Source organism: Loxodonta africana, unplaced genomic scaffold, assembly GCF_030014295.1.
Source record: "Loxodonta africana isolate mLoxAfr1 unplaced genomic scaffold, mLoxAfr1.hap2 scaffold_281, whole genome shotgun sequence".
NCBI lineage: Eukaryota > Metazoa > Chordata > Mammalia > Proboscidea > Elephantidae > Loxodonta > Loxodonta africana.
Window position 1 is genome coordinate 201,264 of NW_026975004.1, and position 19,601 is coordinate 220,864.

The 19,601-nt window shown below is 43.1% G+C and overlaps 1 long non-coding RNA gene across 1 annotated transcript in view; it reads left to right on the forward strand.

Moving 5' to 3' along the window:
• Nucleotides 1–7,004, forward strand: part of LOC135229357 (uncharacterized) — a 40,599-nt gene extending 33,595 nt beyond the window's left edge. Inside the window, exons 2-3 of the long non-coding RNA XR_010320139.1 lie at nucleotides 2,460–2,620; nucleotides 6,530–7,004. This is a non-coding gene — a long non-coding RNA (uncharacterized LOC135229357). The remainder of the gene's footprint in view (nucleotides 1–2,459; nucleotides 2,621–6,529) is intronic.
• Nucleotides 7,005–19,601: the final 12,597 nt, after the last annotated feature.

A 19,601-nucleotide genomic window follows, 5' to 3' on the forward strand; every position in this document is an offset into this window, starting at 1 on the left:
AGTCCCAGTGAAACTGGCACAATTTAAAAATCAACACCATCTATAGCTGGCTGGGCTGTGGGGAGAAGGAAACCCTGAGACATGGCTGGAGAGGTGCATTAGGACAGCCTCTAGGGGAAAGACATGGCCATGGCTCTGTACTTTTAACATTCTTTGAACTGGAAATCTCACTCTGTGGAGTCTACTCCACATAAGCGAATCCTGTACTATACAAAGGATGTTTATTATTGATGCTGACAAAACATTGACTGTCCATTGGTGGTGAAATGATAGAGAATATATGGTAGAGCTACATCATCAATAACATAGGAAGTCATTAGAATGAAAAAGAGTTGTAGTAGTTAAGTAGGAGAAATCTCTGTGAAGTATTATGGAAGTTTACTGAAAAAATCAAGGTGCAGAAAAGTATATATAAAATGAGCACATTTGGGTAGAACAATAACAATTGAACATATTTGAATACCTGTTTACATGTATGTGTGTGTATAAATGAACAGATGATGGTACATGTATGTGTGCGTGTGCTTGTTTAAGCAAGGATAAGATAGACTACTTACCATATGGTCGAAGTGAATTACCTTGGATTCACTTGTGGGAAAGAACAGGGGGTGGAAAGCTAGAACATGCAGGAAGAGTGGACTGAAAAAGCATGGGTGATAATGTGTTTCCATTTCACTAGTGTTATGTATGAGACAAACAAATCTGTCTTGAAAGAAGCTGGAATGTTCCTTAGAAGCAAGGATGGCTTTAGACATGTTATCAGAAGGGACCAGTCCCTGGAGAAGGACACCATGCTTGGTAAAGCAGAGGTCCAGCGAATAAGAGGAAGACCCTCAGTGAGATTGACTGACACAGTGGCTACAACAGTGGGTTCAAATATAGCAACCATTATGAGGGTTGCCCAGGACCAGGCAGTGTTTTGTTGTGTTGTGCATAGGGTCGCTGTGAGTCAGAGCCAACTCGATAGCACCTAACAACATGTCTAAGTCTAGATAAAGTGTACTAAAATTGTTATTATCCATTTAATTTATGTGTGTAACTTAGAAGACATAAAAATATAGTTAATGCTATATCTAATGACTTACAGAGAGTCAAGATAGAATGTCAAGGGAAAGAAGGGGCAAGAGCAATGTGGGTAGAGTGTGACCAAGTTTCCATAAAAGCAAACACCCCATCAGATCTACTTGTGTACCTGTGACTGTGTATACATGTCACAGCAGAGAAACCTAGGGAAGGATACACGTGTCTATTAACTTTGGATACCTTGGGGGAGCAGGAGCAAAATATGAGGGTGGGACTCTGCATGTTAACTTTTTCATTATACAAATTTGTATTCTTAGACATGTAATAAAAAAGAATTTCATAGCTTTGGAAATTAGTAAATGACATAGACATATATTTTTAAATAGGTGAAAATTCTCTATGACAGACAAAGGTTTTAATCACTGAAAGGAGAGCATACCACAGACAGTAATAATCACAATCAGTGGATTTCTTGCATGTTCTTGGAGCCAATGTGCTCTTCTGGTGTCGGTAACTAGAAATGACCAAAAATAATTTGGGGAAGTCAATCACCTCTTGCAAACACACGTCCACAGCTAAATGAAGGAGAATGGACACCATGTGCAATTCACTAGGTAACTCATGTGCCTCTAGAAGATTCTCTTTCCCGGATATGCTGCCACTACTTCCTCCCCACCTTGCCACACCGAATAACCCACCCTTGTGCATTCTAGGCCCTTTTCAGGACTGAGCTTAGATGACATCAACTGAGAAGATAGTTGATGAATAGAAGAGAGTTTGATGAAAAGATTTCAGAAAACAGTACCTCCCCAACCAGCCTCTCCCCACCCTGGGAATGCCAACCTCTCCCACTCTGATACCTCTGAGAATCTCTGATTTTCCTTTTGGATCCTTAGGAGACTGCTGAATTCACCTGTCCTGAAAGCCTTCACTGCCCTCTACCTCTGACGCTGTTCCAGCAGGAGCTGTCTCTGTCACTCTGAGAAATCCACACAGGACAGCCTGCGGTCGGAGGTGCTCATTCTGGAGGTCCTGCCCTCCCTGCCTGTGTCCCCGAAGGCTTCCCTGTGACAGTAGAGGTCTCATCTTCCAGGGAGATGGCTACGCCCCTGTCATGTTCAGACCTGGGACCTGATGCTACAGCTGAGATTTGGGCTTTTCTGTCCACTACTTAGTCTGGGCCTGAATCTGCCCCTTCCCACCCTCACCTCTGATCACCTGTGTTCTTGCTGTTCTCTCTGGGTTTACAAGCCTGCCCTCTGCTTCTTTCATCTGAGTCAACCTTTTTCTTCAGTTCTTTGACCTCAGGACATGTCAGGTTAGACCACAGAAAGAAGAAAAAATATTAGCAAGTTTCATTAACATGTGGAAAACCTGAAAGAATAGCTTGATTTATTGGAGAGGAAAAAGTTCCAAAGCTCTACTCCTTACTTTAGGACATGCTAAATACAGAAAATATCCTGCAAGCACTGGATCAACTCTTATCCAGAAATGGAAAACACCCAGGAGGATTTTGCTACACCAGCTCCCCCTTCCACTCCCCTAATCCTAATCGTAAACCCAAATTCACCCTGTGAGGACAGAAGACATGACTGGGGTGAGCTCCTTTTCCTCCACCCCGCCCTCCGGTCCTCCTCCCAAGCCCTGCTTCTTTCTCTGCCTGCAGGCTGCTGGGAAGGGACCCAGAGGCCTTGGTTTAGGGCTTTATGTTCACTGCTCACCTGCGGGCAGGTTCCGCACAGTCTGCGGCTTCTCTGATTCCTTCTCCTGCAAAGAACTCAGTGACACCCCATGACCGTCACACCTCCCTTAGAGCTGTCCTTGCAGGGACCCCTCAGCCTCCCAAGTCCCACTGAAATCCCATTTCCCTTTCCCTAATTATGCTATGCTCATCCTCAGAGTTCTGAGACCTCATCATCCAGGTGAGGCCTGTCCTCTCCTCTTCTGGGCCAGGGGAGCCTCTGAGGGGACCTGGTGTCTGCGGTCAGCCATCTGGGGCTTCCTCCATCCAGATCCTCCTAGGGTTGGAGCTCTCTGTGTACTCGGGGTGGGAGGGTGGGGATCTTCCAGGGGAGCTGGGTTAAACAAAACTGAATGGAGGTCTCTCCTGAAGGGCCCACACTTCCAGCCCAAAGGCCCTGCTCCTCCTAGTCCGGGGGTGCTAGAGGGTCTTCTGGTGCTTCCCGCTCTGGCCTTGGTGCTGCACCTGCACCCTCTGTAGCCTGAACTTCTGCCTCTGCAGCCTCTCCAGCTGGTCCCTCAGCCTCTTTAGCTCCTCTCTCTGCTTCTCCAGCTGCTCCTCCAGGTGCCTGCAGACCACACTCTCCCTCACCTCCCTCTTCTTGGCGGCCATCAGGCAGCGTCTGCCCACCTGGCGGCAGCATTCGGGCCTACAGGGGACTGAGGGTGGAATCTGGAAGGCATTATGCTGAGTGAAATTAGTCTGTCGCAAAACGACAAATACTGTATGAGACCACTATTGTAAGAACTCATGAAAAAGTTTAAACGCAGAAGAAAACATTCTTTGATGGTTAAGAGTGTGGGGAGTGAGGGAGAAGAAAATTCACTAACATTGTGAAAATGTCAGTTCTACCCAAAACCATCTACAGATACAATGCAATCCCAATTTCAATTCCAAAGACAGTTTTTTTAACAGTAACTGTAGACAAATATCATCTTAGGTGAAGGGAAGGACAACGCACAATACAGAGGAAGTCAGCACAACTGGACTAAACTAAAAGCTAAGAAGTTTCCTGATCACAACCAAATACTTTGAGGGACAGGAGAGCAGGGGCGGTGGTCTGGGGACCATGGATTCGGGGGACGTGTAGGTAATTGGCATAAGGAAGTTTATTAAGAAAATGTTCTGCATCCAGTTTTGGTGAATGGCATCCAAGCTAGTAAACAGCCATCTAAAATTCAGAGATAAGAGGTTTGGGAGAAACCACAGCCCATCACACTCCGTTATCATTCCCTGAACTCACATTTCTCTTTCCAATAGAATGGTAACCTCTTTGAAGGCAGGGAAAACTTTCAATTCATTTTTATTACATACTTATTATTAAGTTTCCCCCAATCCTCCCAACACCTCCAAAAGCTGCCATGTTTGTCTTGTTTAGGTTCAAACTGGGCCCTCGAAACTGAACAATGTCAGCAATGATGTCACACAAGTGTTATGGAAGCCTTGGTGCTCACTCAGATCCAACTGCTCTTTGGAGAGGTTGTCGATCTGAGGTCTCCTGTGGGAGAGCAACTTAAGCTACCAGTTCACAGAGAGTGATTCCTCAGTTGGAGTTCCCAACTCGTGAGAGCTTGGAACAGAGGGGTGAACATCCTTTGGGGGACCTTTTTTTTTTTTTTTTGGTTTACCTTCACCCAGTCAGGATGAAATGGCAATATGGGAAGGAGAAACCTCTAAGACTCGAGGTAGGGGTGGGAGAAAAATTCTTCCTGATTGACAGGAGGTGTGTGGCAAAGAGTCTGATTTCACCAGACAAGATTTGGAGACAAGATATGGATTTTGAGTGAGGAGATGAAGTGGCTCTCCCAGAGAAAGTACTTGCTGTCATTTAGTAGACAACAAAACAGTGATATGAATAAAGGAATGAGTGAGTGAACCAAAGAACACTACTGTAACTCTAAGGGCCTTTCTGAGCAGGCACAGACTAGCTACTCAATTGTTCAGGCTTGGGAACCTCCTATGTTGAGGAAGCCACTGGGCAACTGGGACGGGGGTGAAGGGTGTTTAGGGAGATCAGTTATTCATTTGTATCATATTTTCAAATAAGATTGAATTAATATGTCATGTCAGGAATAACGAAAGAAGTAAAATTTCTCAGGAGCTTATGAAAGTGGGTGGCGTGAGGAAGCACTGTGTCTGTACCACTGTGAACTATGCTGTCCCAGCCTGGGCTTGGGCGGAAGACCCCATCCCCCTAGATCCAGGGAATCCCCTTCTCCTCTTCCAAGGCTTAACACCCAGTCACAGCAAAGCCTCACTTCAAGATAGCATTTTAAATTCCTACTCTACTTAATTTAAAGTATAGGTCAAGGAGGTAAAGGTGCCTAGGTGATGCAGTTTGTGCTCGACAGCTCACCTAAAAGTAGGAGTACTGGGAGGAAAAGTCCTGGCGATCTGCTTCTCTTAAGATTACAGTCAAGAAAACCCAATGGAGCAGTTCTACTCTGAAACACATGGGGTCGCCACAAGTCAGAATCGACTTCATGGCAACTGACAACAACAAACTGAACCTGACCTTCTGTGGTTCCTAATTGTACACCCTTTCATCAGCCAGTGTCTGCCCTCCTCCATCTTTTCAGCTGCTTGCCCATGCTGCCCTGGACCGCCCCAGCCCTGTTTCCTGTTTCCTCCTTGGTCCTCTGCCTGGCCGCTAACTTGCTTCTGAGAGCTTTCACTACTTTCCACCCCACACCACACTCACACACCCAACCTGGCTCCGTCTGTTTTCTCTCTTCATCCTGAGGTCTCGAATCCTTCCCTCATGTTCAGAAATGTACATAGATAGACCTTATGTTGACACGTACAACCCTCCTAGACAAACACAGGTGAGGTGGTTGTGTCTTAGCCTCTCAGGTTTGTGGCGTCAAGGCTTTCGGCCAAACATATGTTTTCTGCATCACTCTGAAGTCACTCATCTAATAAGGACATTTAAGGGGCTACTGTTCAATTGTTTTCAAGAGGAAACAATTTTAACCTATTACTGTGGCTTGGTTAAGAAGGGTACAAGGAAGAGGTATACCTGTCAGGGTCTTAACTAAATATACAAATTATTCTCTAACTTTTAAGTATAATTCCTTCTATGAAAGACTTCCCTTAAAAAGAGGTGAAAATTTCTCCCATTTGCGTGTTTAAATTTACTAAGAAAATCACTTTCATAGGAAACTCCTTTTGGAGAAGTCACAAAATATTATAAAAGTTCAAGAAAATGAGGTCATTCTCATGTTCCAAAGGAGCAAATTCACTGAACATTCAGCAAATAAAGGGGGGAGGGAGCACATTGGATGATCTTCTATTTACAAATATAAAATCCCAAGACATGTTATAGTGTTTTTAGAGTAAACATTTTTGTTATAAGGTACTACTATCATTAGTGTCATTGTGCCCAGGGGATTCTGTCTCCCACAGCAGCGCCCCCAAGGGGAGTGAGGGGTCCCAGGACAGAGGGAGAATTGATGAGAGGATGGTGGTGATGGACAGGCCCCAGGGATCCCTAAGACCAAATCCTTGGGCTCATAGATGAGTCTTCCCAAGACCCAGAGATCAGTCTTCCCAAGGCCCAGACTCGATAATGAGCAGAAAAGGCCAAGTTTCAGCCACAACAGCAAGTATTAGGAACTGGGAAACCCTGGAGGTGCCAGGGGTATGTCCTTCCCTCGGTGATGAGACCCCAAGTGGCACAGGGAAGCCCTCAGGGGCAAGGAAGGAAGGGCAGAGCCTCCAGGACAGGCATTTCCAACCACAGGCTGCCCTGTTTGTACTTCTCAGAGTGACAGACTCTCCTGCGAGGGACAGGGTCAGAGACGGAGGAAGCGAGGGCTTTCAGGCGAGGTGAATTCTGAAGTCTCCTGATGATCAAACAGAAAGCCCTGGATGATCAGAGGTACAAGAGAGTGAGGGGGCTGGCATTCCCACAGTGGCCATAGGCTGGCTGAGGGGGTCCTACTGTCCCTGGAGCTATTGGTCAAAATATTTTTCCTTAAAAGCTGCATCTTTCCAGTTAACTTCCTCTATGTTCAGTCCAGGAAAAGGTGTAGCATGCAAAGGGTACGTTTTCCAGCAGAGCAACAAGTGGAAGGAAGTGGTAGTGGCATATCAGGGAAAGAGAATCTTCTAGAGGCACATGAGTTACCTAGTGAACTGCATGTGGTGTCCAGCCTTCCTCCTTTATCTGTAGACATGTACTTGCAGGAGATGTTTGAGGAGTAACTTCATGGACCCTTACAAAATTCTCGCTGGTCATTTCCAGGTGTAGAGACCAGAAGAGCTCATTGTCTCCAAGAACAAGCATGAAATCTGCTGGGTCTGACTGTTGAGCAGTCTGTGGTGTGCTCTTCTTCCAGTGATTAAAATCTTTGTATCTGTTGTTAAAGATATTTTCCCCGTTCAAAAAAAAAAATCCAACAAAATGTTTTTAAAATAATGTATCTATGATGATGTTTATCAACTTTCAAAGCTCTGAAAGTCTTTTGTATAACACCTCTAAGGGTACAGATTTGTATAATGAAAAAGTTACAGTCATGGTCCCACCCTCATATGTAATTTGGTCCTGCACCCCCAAGGCGTCCAATGTTAATAGACACGTGTATCTTTCCCTATGTTTCTCAGCTGGGACCCATACACACAGTCACAGGTTCACAAGTAGATCCCCTGGTTTGTTTGCTCTAATGGAAATTGGGTCATACTCTACCCACGGTGCTCTGTAAATTGCTGATTCCCTGAAGGTCATTAGGTATGGCACTAACACTGCCTTTTTGGGTCTTCTAAGATTGAACTCATATTTACACATAAAGCATTTAAATAGATGAGAACAATTACTGTATACACTATCTAGACTCATACATAGCACTACTACAGTGGAAACACATATCACCAGTGCTTTCTAAGTCCGCTCTTCCTGCATGTTCTAACTCCCCCGCCCCCACCAGTCCTTTTCCAGAAGTGAATCCCAGGTAATTCAGGTTAACAATGTGGTAAGTACTCTCTCTTGCCCTTGCTTATACGAGCACACACAGACACAAATGTATCTTCGTCTGCTCCTTTACACACTCACATAAACACAAACAGGTATTCAAGCATACTCAAACAATTGCTATTGCTTTACCCTAATGTGCTCATTTTATACAGACTTCTCTGCACCTTCATTTTCTCCTTCAATAATACTTCACAGAGATTTCTCCTGTTTAACTACCAGAGTTCTTTTTCATTCTAATGACTCAAACTTTATTGATTTAGCTCTACCATAAATGATCTATCTTTCCACCATCCATGGCAGTCGATTTTGCCGTTATTAACAATAACCGTCCTTTGTATACTAGAGGATTTGCTTCCATGGGATAGATTCCAAAGGGTGAGATTTCTAGGTCAAAGAATGTTTCAAAATTACAGAGCCATGTCCGTGTCTTTCCCCTAAAGGCTGTCATAACGCCCCTTTCCAGCCATGTCTGAGGCACCCTTCTCCCCACAGCACCCCCCGGCCCCAGCCATAGGTGGTGTAGATTTTTAAATTGTGCCAGTTTCACTGGGACTTTGATATTTTCTTCACTACCAGTGTTTTTGAACAACTTTGATTATGCTTATTGGCCATTCGTATTTGCTCTGAACGGTCTTTTGAATTCATTGCTCATTTTGCAAGTCCTCAATTTTTGTCTTCCTTGTATAAAATGGAAATAGTTGTTAATCCTTATCACCGACATTTCCCATAATTTCCCAAATCCATCGCTGATGTATCACATTCTTAGAAGTTTTTTTTTTTTTTTTTTTTGCCCAGAATGATCAGTTGAGTCAGCAGCATTTATAAGATAAACCATAATTTTCGTGAGTTGAAATACCACCTCTGTATTAACGGTTATTATGATAATCTTTGTGGATTCGCTACTTCGTTTCCTTGGTCTAGCTTTCAGTTCCTATGCTATGTAATATTTGTTCCGTTAGTTGATGAAGCAGCCTCCTTCTTTTTCATGTTTTTGTTGTCTGTTCTTTCGTATCTGTTATACTATTTGCATTTTAAGATTACTGTATACAATTCAACAAATAACTAGGTAAATATTCTAATGGGAATTGCAATACATTTGTATGTTGATTTTGGGGGACTGTCATTGATTAAACAAGACTTCCCATTTGATAAAACATATTTTTTGCATTATTAAGGTTTAATTTTATTTCCTCCTCTACTTCAAATAGGCTCTTTTCTGTTCCAGTCAAAACAACGTTTTCCTAAGTAGTTTATGGTTTTGGACACAATTTGATGCAATCATGTAGTAAAGAAAATTGTCTTTATTCCTCCCACCCTGAAACTTCCAATTTTGGGCACTGTGTCTAGATTGGAGAGAAGTCATTGATTTTGGTATATTTGGCTTGTCAGTTTACCAAAATTTTTATCCTCATTTTCTAGGTATGCAATTATATTATCATCATAAAAAGAAGAAAATCTGTTTTAATATTTAATTCATTCCTTAACTTTTCTAGCTCATTAATTCACCTAGAAAAGTATGTTGGGTCATAAAAGTAATAACAGTATATTTGTCTACTTCCAAATTTTATTAGCATGAATGGAGTATTTTTCCATTTATCTAATATCTAGTATGTTTTATGATAATTTTTTATGCCCCAGTAGATAATATATTGACCTGCTGACCGTTACAGTAATGACATACACCTTGTTTCTGATAGTTAAGTGCTTCCACCTGGCTTCTGCTGCTCTGGGACCCCATTATTCCCATTGCTACTAGGCAGCTGTCTCCTACCGACAACCTAAGCCTCCAGAGGACAGACATCGCTAAGTTTCACTTTGCTGCCGCTCCCCTCCACCGTGCATTCCTTATTGTTCTGATGAGAGGAGTGTCCTTCAGGACTTCTCAAAAATGGTCTTAAGAAAACTCACTCTGGATGTCCATGTATTGGAGACTTTCCCCCCATTTTTCAACATCTGACACAGCAGTAACGGCATTTTGATTTCATAGAATGTGGACCATTGCCTTTTCCAAGCTTCCAAGCGCAATCCCTGTAGCATATTAAACCCATTTCCAGAACCCCCACAATGGCAATAAATCCTTTTTAGGAGAGAGTTCCCCCCATATCAACAAACTCTTCTTGACCCAACTTTACATTAAACTCCCCTTGACTCAGCACCTTCAGCACTCGTCCCTCAGCACACCCCGGTCCTGCTCACACAAGGCAGCCAGGTCTTGCAGCTCCTTCAGTGTACAGTCCCTCCCCGCAACCACAACCAACACTTCCCCGGTGGCTATGCTGGTATCTGACAACTAAGTATCTGGACAAATGCATGGGATGCTATCTCAGGACTCTGCAAAGGAAGTGGTTGAAGGTGGCTGGGGGAGGAAACCAGAACATAAAGTATGAATATTCCAGAGGCTGAAATTAAATGAGCCCAAATCTCATAACTACACTCAGGTTGTGGATAGAAATAGGCCCAAGACAATCCTTCTTTCTCTCATGCGGGGGGAAGACGGTCTGTAAAGGAGAGAGATGGGCAGGCAGGCAGAGGGGCAAACACCTAATACTCTAAGTCCAAAGAGTGTAGAGGAACCTCTGTTACGTTTTCTGTCTCTTTCATACCATTATTTGGCCCCATAGACAGACCCAGTCACTTAACCGCGTGGCAGAATGAAGAGATTAAAGCCCCAACATTCTTGCCAGTGGACCGGGGAGGTAGCCCCTCAGAAGGCAGAGAGCCTCAGAGAGATAGAGAGGAAGCAGCTCAAGACAGGGATTTCATAAAGTCGCACATAAAGTCACCTCTAAGTTGACTCGATGGCAATGGGTAAGTTGCACATGCATAGATCTGATCCTAAGAAGCATTGTAAACCTTTGAGCACTGTATTATGGGTTAGAACACCATCTAGGTCCCAGACTGAGTGGCACTCACATAGATAAGTCCTCAAAATATTTTCGTCCTCTTAAGCTTTGAAAACTCAAAAGACATTTGAGCCACAGCATACAGGAGATGAGACAGAACTTGCAGCCTGAACATAACTGGGTCTATTTCTTGCTAAAACAAGCAAACAAAAAAATGACAATTTCCATAAGGTTAAAGCAGGACTCACAGCACTGGCATAACAGAAAAACTGTAAAAAGGTATTGTAACCGTGCTCTAAGAAGTAACAGGAAGAGTTTTGTTTTTTTTTTTTAACAAATGGCAATGTAAATATTATCACTAAAGAAAAAGAAGGTATTTACAAATGACAATTTTTGATGTGAGAAAAATTTAGGTATGAATACACTAATAAAAAAATTTTTTTTTAGAAATTAAAAATTCACTTGATGGGCTCAATAGCAGAATGTAGATGGTATTCTGTGTAGGTGTTAAAGTATTTGAAAAAATCTGGGCTGAACAGTTCCCAATTTTGGTGAAAGACAAACTTACGAATTTAAGAAGCTCAGGACATGCCAACAAATTAAATTCAAAGAACTTTATGCCCAAATAAGTTATAATCAACTGTAGAATAGCAAAGACAATGAAATGCCTTGGAAGAAGTTAGAGAGAAAACAACACATTTCACAAAGGGGAAGAAAATTTTCAATTACTCTACAGTTCTCATCCAAAACCATGGAGGTCAAAAGACTGCAACAACATTTTTTCAGTGCTGAAAGAAAAGAATCGTTAACTCAGAATTCTATATCCAGTGAAAATATCCATCAGGAATAAAGGAAAATAATGACATTCTCAGCTGAAGGAACTCTAAAGAGAATTCATAACCACCAGACTTAGTTTAAGCACTAAAGGAAGTTCTTCAGGTGGCAGACTCGGAATTTCAGGAATTATAGAAAGCAGCACAGTGCTAAGTATCTGGGTGAACACTCTATGCCAACCTTGCTGTGACTACACAACATGGCGCAGGACTGCCCTCTTTGGAAAGTCTTTACAGCTTGGTGCAAACACTTTGGAATACACTCTTGGTGGCGTATCAGTACTAGAGAATGAAATTTACTTTGAAAATATGAGAGATGTCTGTAGCCACATCTGGTGAAAAACTGGATAATAACATTTTGGACACCAAATGAAAGATGGTAGCAAACAAACAAACAAAATGAGTCTGAATTCCCATGTGCCCATGAGCCGGCTCTGAAGGCCTTCCCCAGGGAGGCATTTCAAATACATCTGGAGCAATGGCAGCATCAGGGAATGAAGGCTATATACCTCTCCTCTGGCCTTCTCTGAAGGGTAACCACTTGCTTAAGTACCAAGCTTAGTGGTTAACATATAGTCATTCTGTAGACAGTCTAGCTAAGAATTACAATGCCTCCTTGAGAGGAAAGCATTTTATACAAATGACATAAACAAGTGCCTCAAAGACAAAGTTATAGTAAACCAAGGCACTTCCCATCAGTCTTTACCTGAGAGGGTCTTTGTAAGGATTTCCAGCGGCTCAGAAAAAAGAACAGAGTAAACTCTGTCTTCTTTCACCTCTTCCCTCCTCAAGAAACAGGAACTGGTGCTAAGATGTCAGGGGTCAAGCTCCAAACTCCTCTCCTGGTCCCGTATCTAAGTTGTGTAATAGCACCAGACAATGAGCTATAAGAAGATGAACCCAAGGAGTATTTCCAGTCTGTGACAGGTTTGCCTTCCAGTGAAATCCTGTTTCAAATCACTAGACCAGTGGAGGAGCTCTGGTCCTCTGACCTGAGAGAAGGACAGGGTGGGGTTGTCAGAACCTCCTTGACCATCATTCTCCTCAAGAGGTTTTAGAGACTCGTTCATGTCATAACTCAAGGACTATTACTGCCCAGTTGCATAACTGCGGAAAAAGACTTTCTCCTTTGAAGGAGCAAAGGGCCCAGGAGGGGCAGGTGTGAGGCTTTTCTCTTTAAGTCAGCTTTGTGGCTTCAGGTCACTGGCCCCTGGCCACCTTCACAACCTGCCTTTTGAACTCATCCTCATCTCTCCCTCCCAAATTCCCCCAGCACCCTGGGCTGTGGCTTCTGCGGGTTTCAATGGTGTCCTTTCAGTAGCTCCTTGCTCTCCGCTGAGGGAGCAAACCCACAGTGCCCTTAAGTGTCCTTCAGTAGGAACATTGCTGAGGGTACACGATGGCCTGACTGATCCTTAGACCCAGATGGACAGAACTTTGGGCGGGGGGTCATTGTCCAGAAGTCTCAGCTTCCTTTAAGTGGCTCCAAACTTCAGTGTGTTGACTGCCCAATACACAGGTGGCGGAAGCCTGTGGAAGATTCTCAGTCCTAGTTTCACCCAGCACTGGGCAAACCCTAAGGGGGGAGAGCAGTGATATTCCTGAGGATCTTTATTCTAAAGTTCTCAAAGCAGCTGATATAGTCTTAAGAGGTGGGAGATGAGAAAGCTTGGGACCATGGGAGGGTGGCAAAAGAAGGAGACTCCTATCACTCCCTCTGCGGTCTTGAGTAGTCCTTTCTTCCTTCCTCCCTTCCTTCCTCACACCCTCCCCCTTCCTTCCTTTCTCTTGCTTTTCCTCCCTTCCCTTCCTCCCTCCCTCCCTCTGTCCCTTCCTTCCCTCCATCCCTCCCTTTCTCCCCGCTTCTTCCCTCTTCTTTTTTTTTTTAATGCATCTCAGACTCCAAGCAGGCATTTGTTGCTAAAATCATATTTCTCTGTGTTAACTTATGATCCTTAACTTAAATCTGGAGTATGTAGCTCATTTTGATAATTCCTCTTCTGTCTGCACAGAGAAGAGACTGCTCACAGCCAGTGATGAGAGGGGAGGAAACAAATTCCTTAGCCAGAGCAGGCTCTGCTGTTTCCTGTACTAGAGGTGACGCCCCTGGGGAGCCTTTCCCAGGGCAGCAGGGCAGGCAGTGAGTCCAGCCTGGGGCTGCGGCCAGGCTGTGTGGCCTCTGTGGCTTTGATTTCTCCTCCTGGAAGGGCACCCTGTGGGCTTCCCATGGCAGGACCCTGGCTCCATGGGTGACCACAACTCACTGCCCTGCCTCCTGTCCTCCTCTGGACCCATGTCCTGATAGGCCTTCTTCCCTCCTTCCCAGTATAAGCATTGTGATCAAGCGGGGCAGAAAAAGTCCTCAGGGCCAGACCCTGGGCCTTGCCCTCCGTGGCCTTAGGCTTCCCCGAGTTTTGGTGGGACCTGTAGCCTGGCGGGGGTCTGGGGCCTTGAGGTGCTGGACTGGCTGGGCCTGTCCCAGAAGGCACAGGAGGCCGGGCTCTGTCCAGCAGCCCCACGGGTTTGCGATGGGGCTGCCCCGGGCCTCGCGCCACCCTCGCGCCCCTCTCCGCGCAGCCCCGCCCCCCCAACTGCCCAACCGGCGCCCTCCCCGCCTTCTGGTTCTAGAAGTGTGTTCTCTTGCTGCATAGATGCAACTGGGCACTGCACTGCACACAGAGTCAATCCCACCTGAGTTGAAGACTTGAACATAAAACCCACAACTTTAATACTACCAGATGGAGGAGGAGGGAAGGGATGAAAAAAGAAAGTAAAGAAAAAAAGTTTTAGCAAAAGAACAATTAGAAAAATAAGTATTAGAAGATTATATGCTCACATTATGGATTCACGGAGCCTGTGCACACAAAACTGCTTGGATAGCATACTGTGATATCTTTCTTTGGAAATAAGACTTAGATATGGGGATTGGTGCCAGGAATAGTTGCAGAGGCTGACTTTGGGAAAAGGGGGAAAATTTGGCATTGATTAGTTGGTCTGAATGAGGCTGAAAACCATGAAAATCAAGGTAATATTTAAGATAGAATTCTAGTAGCCTAGAACAGGCAGCAGAAATTTTTCTAATTACTACCAGAAGAGGCCTTTAATCACTAAACAACATGGATCAATAGTTCAAGATCTCTGTACAAAGAAAATAATGGGCCTAGATAATTTTCAGTCAGGTTACCATCAAACATGCAAGAAACAGATAATTTTAAACTTGTACATAGGCAACAAAGAATAGAAAACCATGAGACACTCCTCCAACTGGATCTTAAGGCTAGTTTAATAAGGATAACCAATTACAGAAGGATGGTAGAAGAAGAGTTACAGGACAAGCACACTAAATAACTGAGATGCAAAAACCTACGTGAAGTGCTGGCAAAGGAAATCTGGCACAGAATAAAACATATAATATGCCATGATCAAGATGGTTTATTGTAGGCACGCAGGTTTGAGAGAACATTAAAGATTTAATAATTTAATTCACCACATGTATAGGTGAAAGAAGAAAAGACAGGGTCACCTGAAGAGATGGGATAAAGCAGTTGATAAAATCCAGTCACTGTGAGAGATAAGAACTCTGAGCAAACATGAAACAGGAAAGGAGTTGCCTGACCTGGAAAACTATAATTAATATGGTATTAACTGGAAATGTTGGACATTTCCTTTAAAATTAGCAGTAAAATAAGAATGCTTTGTATTATTTTTATTAAACATTTAAAATGGAGATCAAACTCATACAATAAGACACAAAACAAAAAAGAAAGAAAAGGCATAACTTTTATCATATGTAGATTACAGAGCAGTCTCCATAGAAAAAAATTCAAAACTATAGAAAGTATTGTAATTAATAAAAATTAATCATACATATGAGGAACCCTCGTGGCACAGTAGTTCTGTGTTCGGCTGCTCAGTGAAGGATGGGCGGTTCCAACCCACCAGCCGCTCTTCAGGAGGAAGATGTGGCAGTCGGCTTCCGTAAAAATGTACAGCCTTGGAAACCATATGGAGCACTTCTACTCTGTCCTACAGGGTGACTACGAGTTGGAATTGACTGGAAAGCAGTAGGTAATCATAAATATAAAATAAGAATATGTATTTTCACCACAATTAAAAATCAATCAATCAAATTTCTATCCATCAGCACGAAGCTGACCCTGCCAAGGCTCTCGGGTGAGAGCAGAGGACACTGAGAGGGAAAGAGCAGGATTCTGGTGGGCCGCACCGAGGAGGAAGGGGGCAGGGTGGTTCAGTGGTTGAATCCTTGCCTTCCATGCAGGGGACCCCAATCAATTCCCGGCCCGTGCACCGCACGCACGGTTACCACCATCTGTCAGAGGAAGCTTGCTTGTTGCTGTGAGGCTGAACAGGTTTCAGCAGAGCTTCCAGACTAAGAGGAATGAAGAAGAAAGAGGTGGCAATCTATTTTTGAAAATCAGCCAGTGAACACACTACGAATCAAAACAGTCCCATCTCGCTTTGCATAGCATCACCATTAGTCAGGGGCTGAGTAAAGAGCAGCGAACACCAACAACGAATACCAAGGAGGAAAGAACATTACTTTACTTTGGGCTAAATTTATCATCTTGGTACCTGTAGGAGTTACAATAACAACAACAAAAACAAAGTGACTATTGGGTGGCTTTAAAAGAGAAATACATTTTCTCACAGTTCAGGAGGCCAGAAGTCTGAATTCAGAGCATAGCTCCAGGGGAGGGTCCTTCCTCCTCTATTTCAGCTTCTAGAAACTGCCAGCAATCCTTAGAGTTCCTGCACTGTAGAGGCATTTGTCTCCACCCTCCACCATCTGCCTTCCTCTGCCCCGTGTGTATTTCTGTGTCTATTCCACACATTTTCATAGCTCAGAAGTGAATAGGTTTAGGACCCACCATACACTGTTATGGCCTCATTAACATAACAAAGGGAGCCCCCTATTTTCAAGCTGGGTCATATTTACAATTGCGGGAGTTAGAATTTCAACACACATTTATGTGGGACACAATTCAGTCCATAACAATAGTCTTACCAGATATTCTGGATTGAGAGTCCTAGCAGGAGCAGCTGAGGATGATTCTAATTGTTTGCTACATTAGTTGGCTAAAGCTCATAGCAAAGTTTGCCCATTCAAATGTCTGAGCAATTCATTAGGTAAGACCCGGCCAAACTTTCCTAAACATATCCATTGTGTGGAAGAAAACACATACTACCATTATGGAAGTCTGGAGAAATGCATTAATAAAAGTAGAATAGGGCTTGGGACCAAGAATTATTTCATGGCCTTGATAACATGTGATAACTGTTAGACGTCCACCTGGAGATGTCAGGTAATGATACTAACAGCTAACACGTATTGAGTACATGCACTGGTGGTGCCAGGACCCTTGTGAGGGCTTCTTCTTTCTTACGATATTTGTTCTGCATGATAGCTGTATGAGGAATGTATCATTATAATGCACATTTTATACATGAAGAGGTCGATACAGAGATTTATGCTGACATTTGGGTATAAGTCTGGACCCAGGAGGAGTTGAAATGGCTGGAGGTGGAACCTTGACTTAATAAATAAGTGAATAGAAATGGAAGCACTACATCTGTGGAGAGGCTGCCCATGAGCCCAAGATTACGGTGCACTGGTATGGAAAACAGAATTGCGAAGTCATGAACCCTGTAGCCATATGTAGCCCTCAAGGTCTTAGCAGAGCAATAAGGAAAAGAGAGAGAGCCAGAGGAGAGAAGAACACATTCCCTGAGTGACGTAGGAGGCTTGGCCCTCTGCTATGTTCACATGTCATTCCTCATTTAACCCTTAGATTGATACAGTGTGTGAGATAGGTATTATTATCACTTTTAACATTGCAAAAGTTTTATTTTCTCTGACTTAACAGTAATGAGTGTTTATTGAAACAAACGAGAAACTAGAGAAAAGTATACTTAAAGGGGAAATCTCATCAATTGACTTCTATTATTTAGTCAGAAACTGAGGAAGTTGTTGTTGTTAGGTGCCATCCAGTCATTTTTGACTCATAGTGACCTGATATGACCGAACAGAACTGCTCCATAGGTTTTTCTAGGCTGTAATCTTTATGGAAGCAGATTGCCAGGTCTTTCTCCCATGGAGGTGCCTTGTAGGTTTGAACTGCCAACCTTTCAGTTAGCAGGGAGCTCTTAACCTTTGCACCACCAGGGCTCAGGAGATATGTATGGAAAAAGAAAATAGAACATCATTAAAAGAGTCAAGCAGAATGGTGGTGGGAGTATTTCTAATACAGGGCTTAGCTGCTACCAGTTAGGAAAGCAGACAGAAGTATATGATCTACAAGGAAAAATGGCACATTATTTCTGACCCCTTTTTTTACCCCAGCCCTCACTCTCACCTCCCACTTTGGCCTGCCTAGTGAGCAATAAACACAAGAAAAGGGGCTAGACATCTTTGGTCATCATGCAAATGCAAATATAAAGCAACAATATTATACTACCCCATACCAACCAGGATGGGTAAAATAAAAAAGATACTAAATACCAAATTTTGAGTAGAATGGAGGAACTGGAACTCTAATCTACTGCAAGGGAGAGTGTAAACTGGTATAACCATTTTAAACAATTATTTGAACCTATCTATAATTTATAATTCAGCAAATTTACTTCTAGACAAATACCCATCAAAAATGAAAATATATGTTCACCAGAATACATATACTTGTAAATATCCTCCAAGGCATGAATATATTCCTTATAAATGCCTATGGCTTAGGGTGTTATTCCCTGTGGATAGTAAAGTTGATATACAGATTCATCTTCATATGGAAAAAATCTAGAGCCCTTTGTAGAACAAAATAGCAAATCCCAGAGAATCATGTTCTCATGGCTTAAGACATCCTTGTGGTTTCTATTTACACCTCTCCTGCTTTGAGGCTGGAACACATAGACCCAGTTATGAAATCACCCTTGCTTGTTAGTTTTGCAAAAATCCCGCACACCTCAAAATTTTTGTGAGTTTAATAGAGAAAAGATCACAGATGGATAAATAAAAAAAAAAAGAGAAAGGGTATATTTTGCACCAAAGCAATATATTTAAAATGAAATGGTGAGAATGGTGGGCTTCCTTTTTCTGAAAATGCTTTTCAATTTGTTTGATGGTGGGGAGCAGAGGAACGAGACGGTTTATTCAAGAAGTAGTTTTCTGGGCAATTTGGTAACTACCTAAACAATAACCTCTAAAAATAAATATTTTGATCCATTGACTTGCTGCTTACACCTGCTTATTTCCAGTTAGATCACATATTTAAATTTAAAATACAAAAAATAAAAAATTTTTAAGAAACTATGGCATTTTTGCTTAATTTTTTAACTGATAAGGAGGAAGTGCATTCTAAAATACTCAAAGGCATAAAATAGAAAGGTGATAAGTTAGGTGTAAGAAAATATAACCAAATAGAGAAGTAGTAACTTTGGCAAAGGATAAAAGAGTACACAATACTGGGGAAACCAGCAGAACTGTATAACTCAGGGTCATGGTAGCTCCATAAACACATCCAAACTCCCTGAGGGACCAAATTACTGGGCTGAGGGACCAAATTACTGGGCTGAGGGACCTGGGGACCATGGTCTCAGGGAACATCCAGCTCAACTGGCATAACATAGTTTATAAAGAAAATATTCTACATTCTACTTTGGCGAGTATCGTCTGGGGTCTTAAAAGCCTGTGAACAGCCATCTAAGATACTCCACTGGTCTCACCCCTCAGGAGCAAGGGGGAATGAAGAAAACCAAAAACACGAGGGGAAGATTGGTCCAAGGGACTAATGGATCACAACTACCATGGCCTCCACCAGACTGAGTCCAGCACAACTAGATGGTGCCAGGCTACCACCACTGACTGCTCTGACAAGGATCACAATAGAGGGCCCCAGACAGAGCTGGAGAAAAATGTAGGAAAAAATTCTAACTCACAAAAAAAGACCAGACTTACTGGCCTGACAGAGACTGGAGAAACTGCAAGAGTATGGTCCCCAGGCATCCTTTTAGCTCAGTAATGAAGTCACTCCTGAGGTGTGCCCTTCAGCCAGAGATTAGAGATTATGGCCCACAGACACCTGCTAACCCAGAACTGAAGACACTCCCAAAGTCTACCTTTCAGCCAAAGATTAGACAGGCTTATAAAACAAACAATAACACACGTGAAGAACATG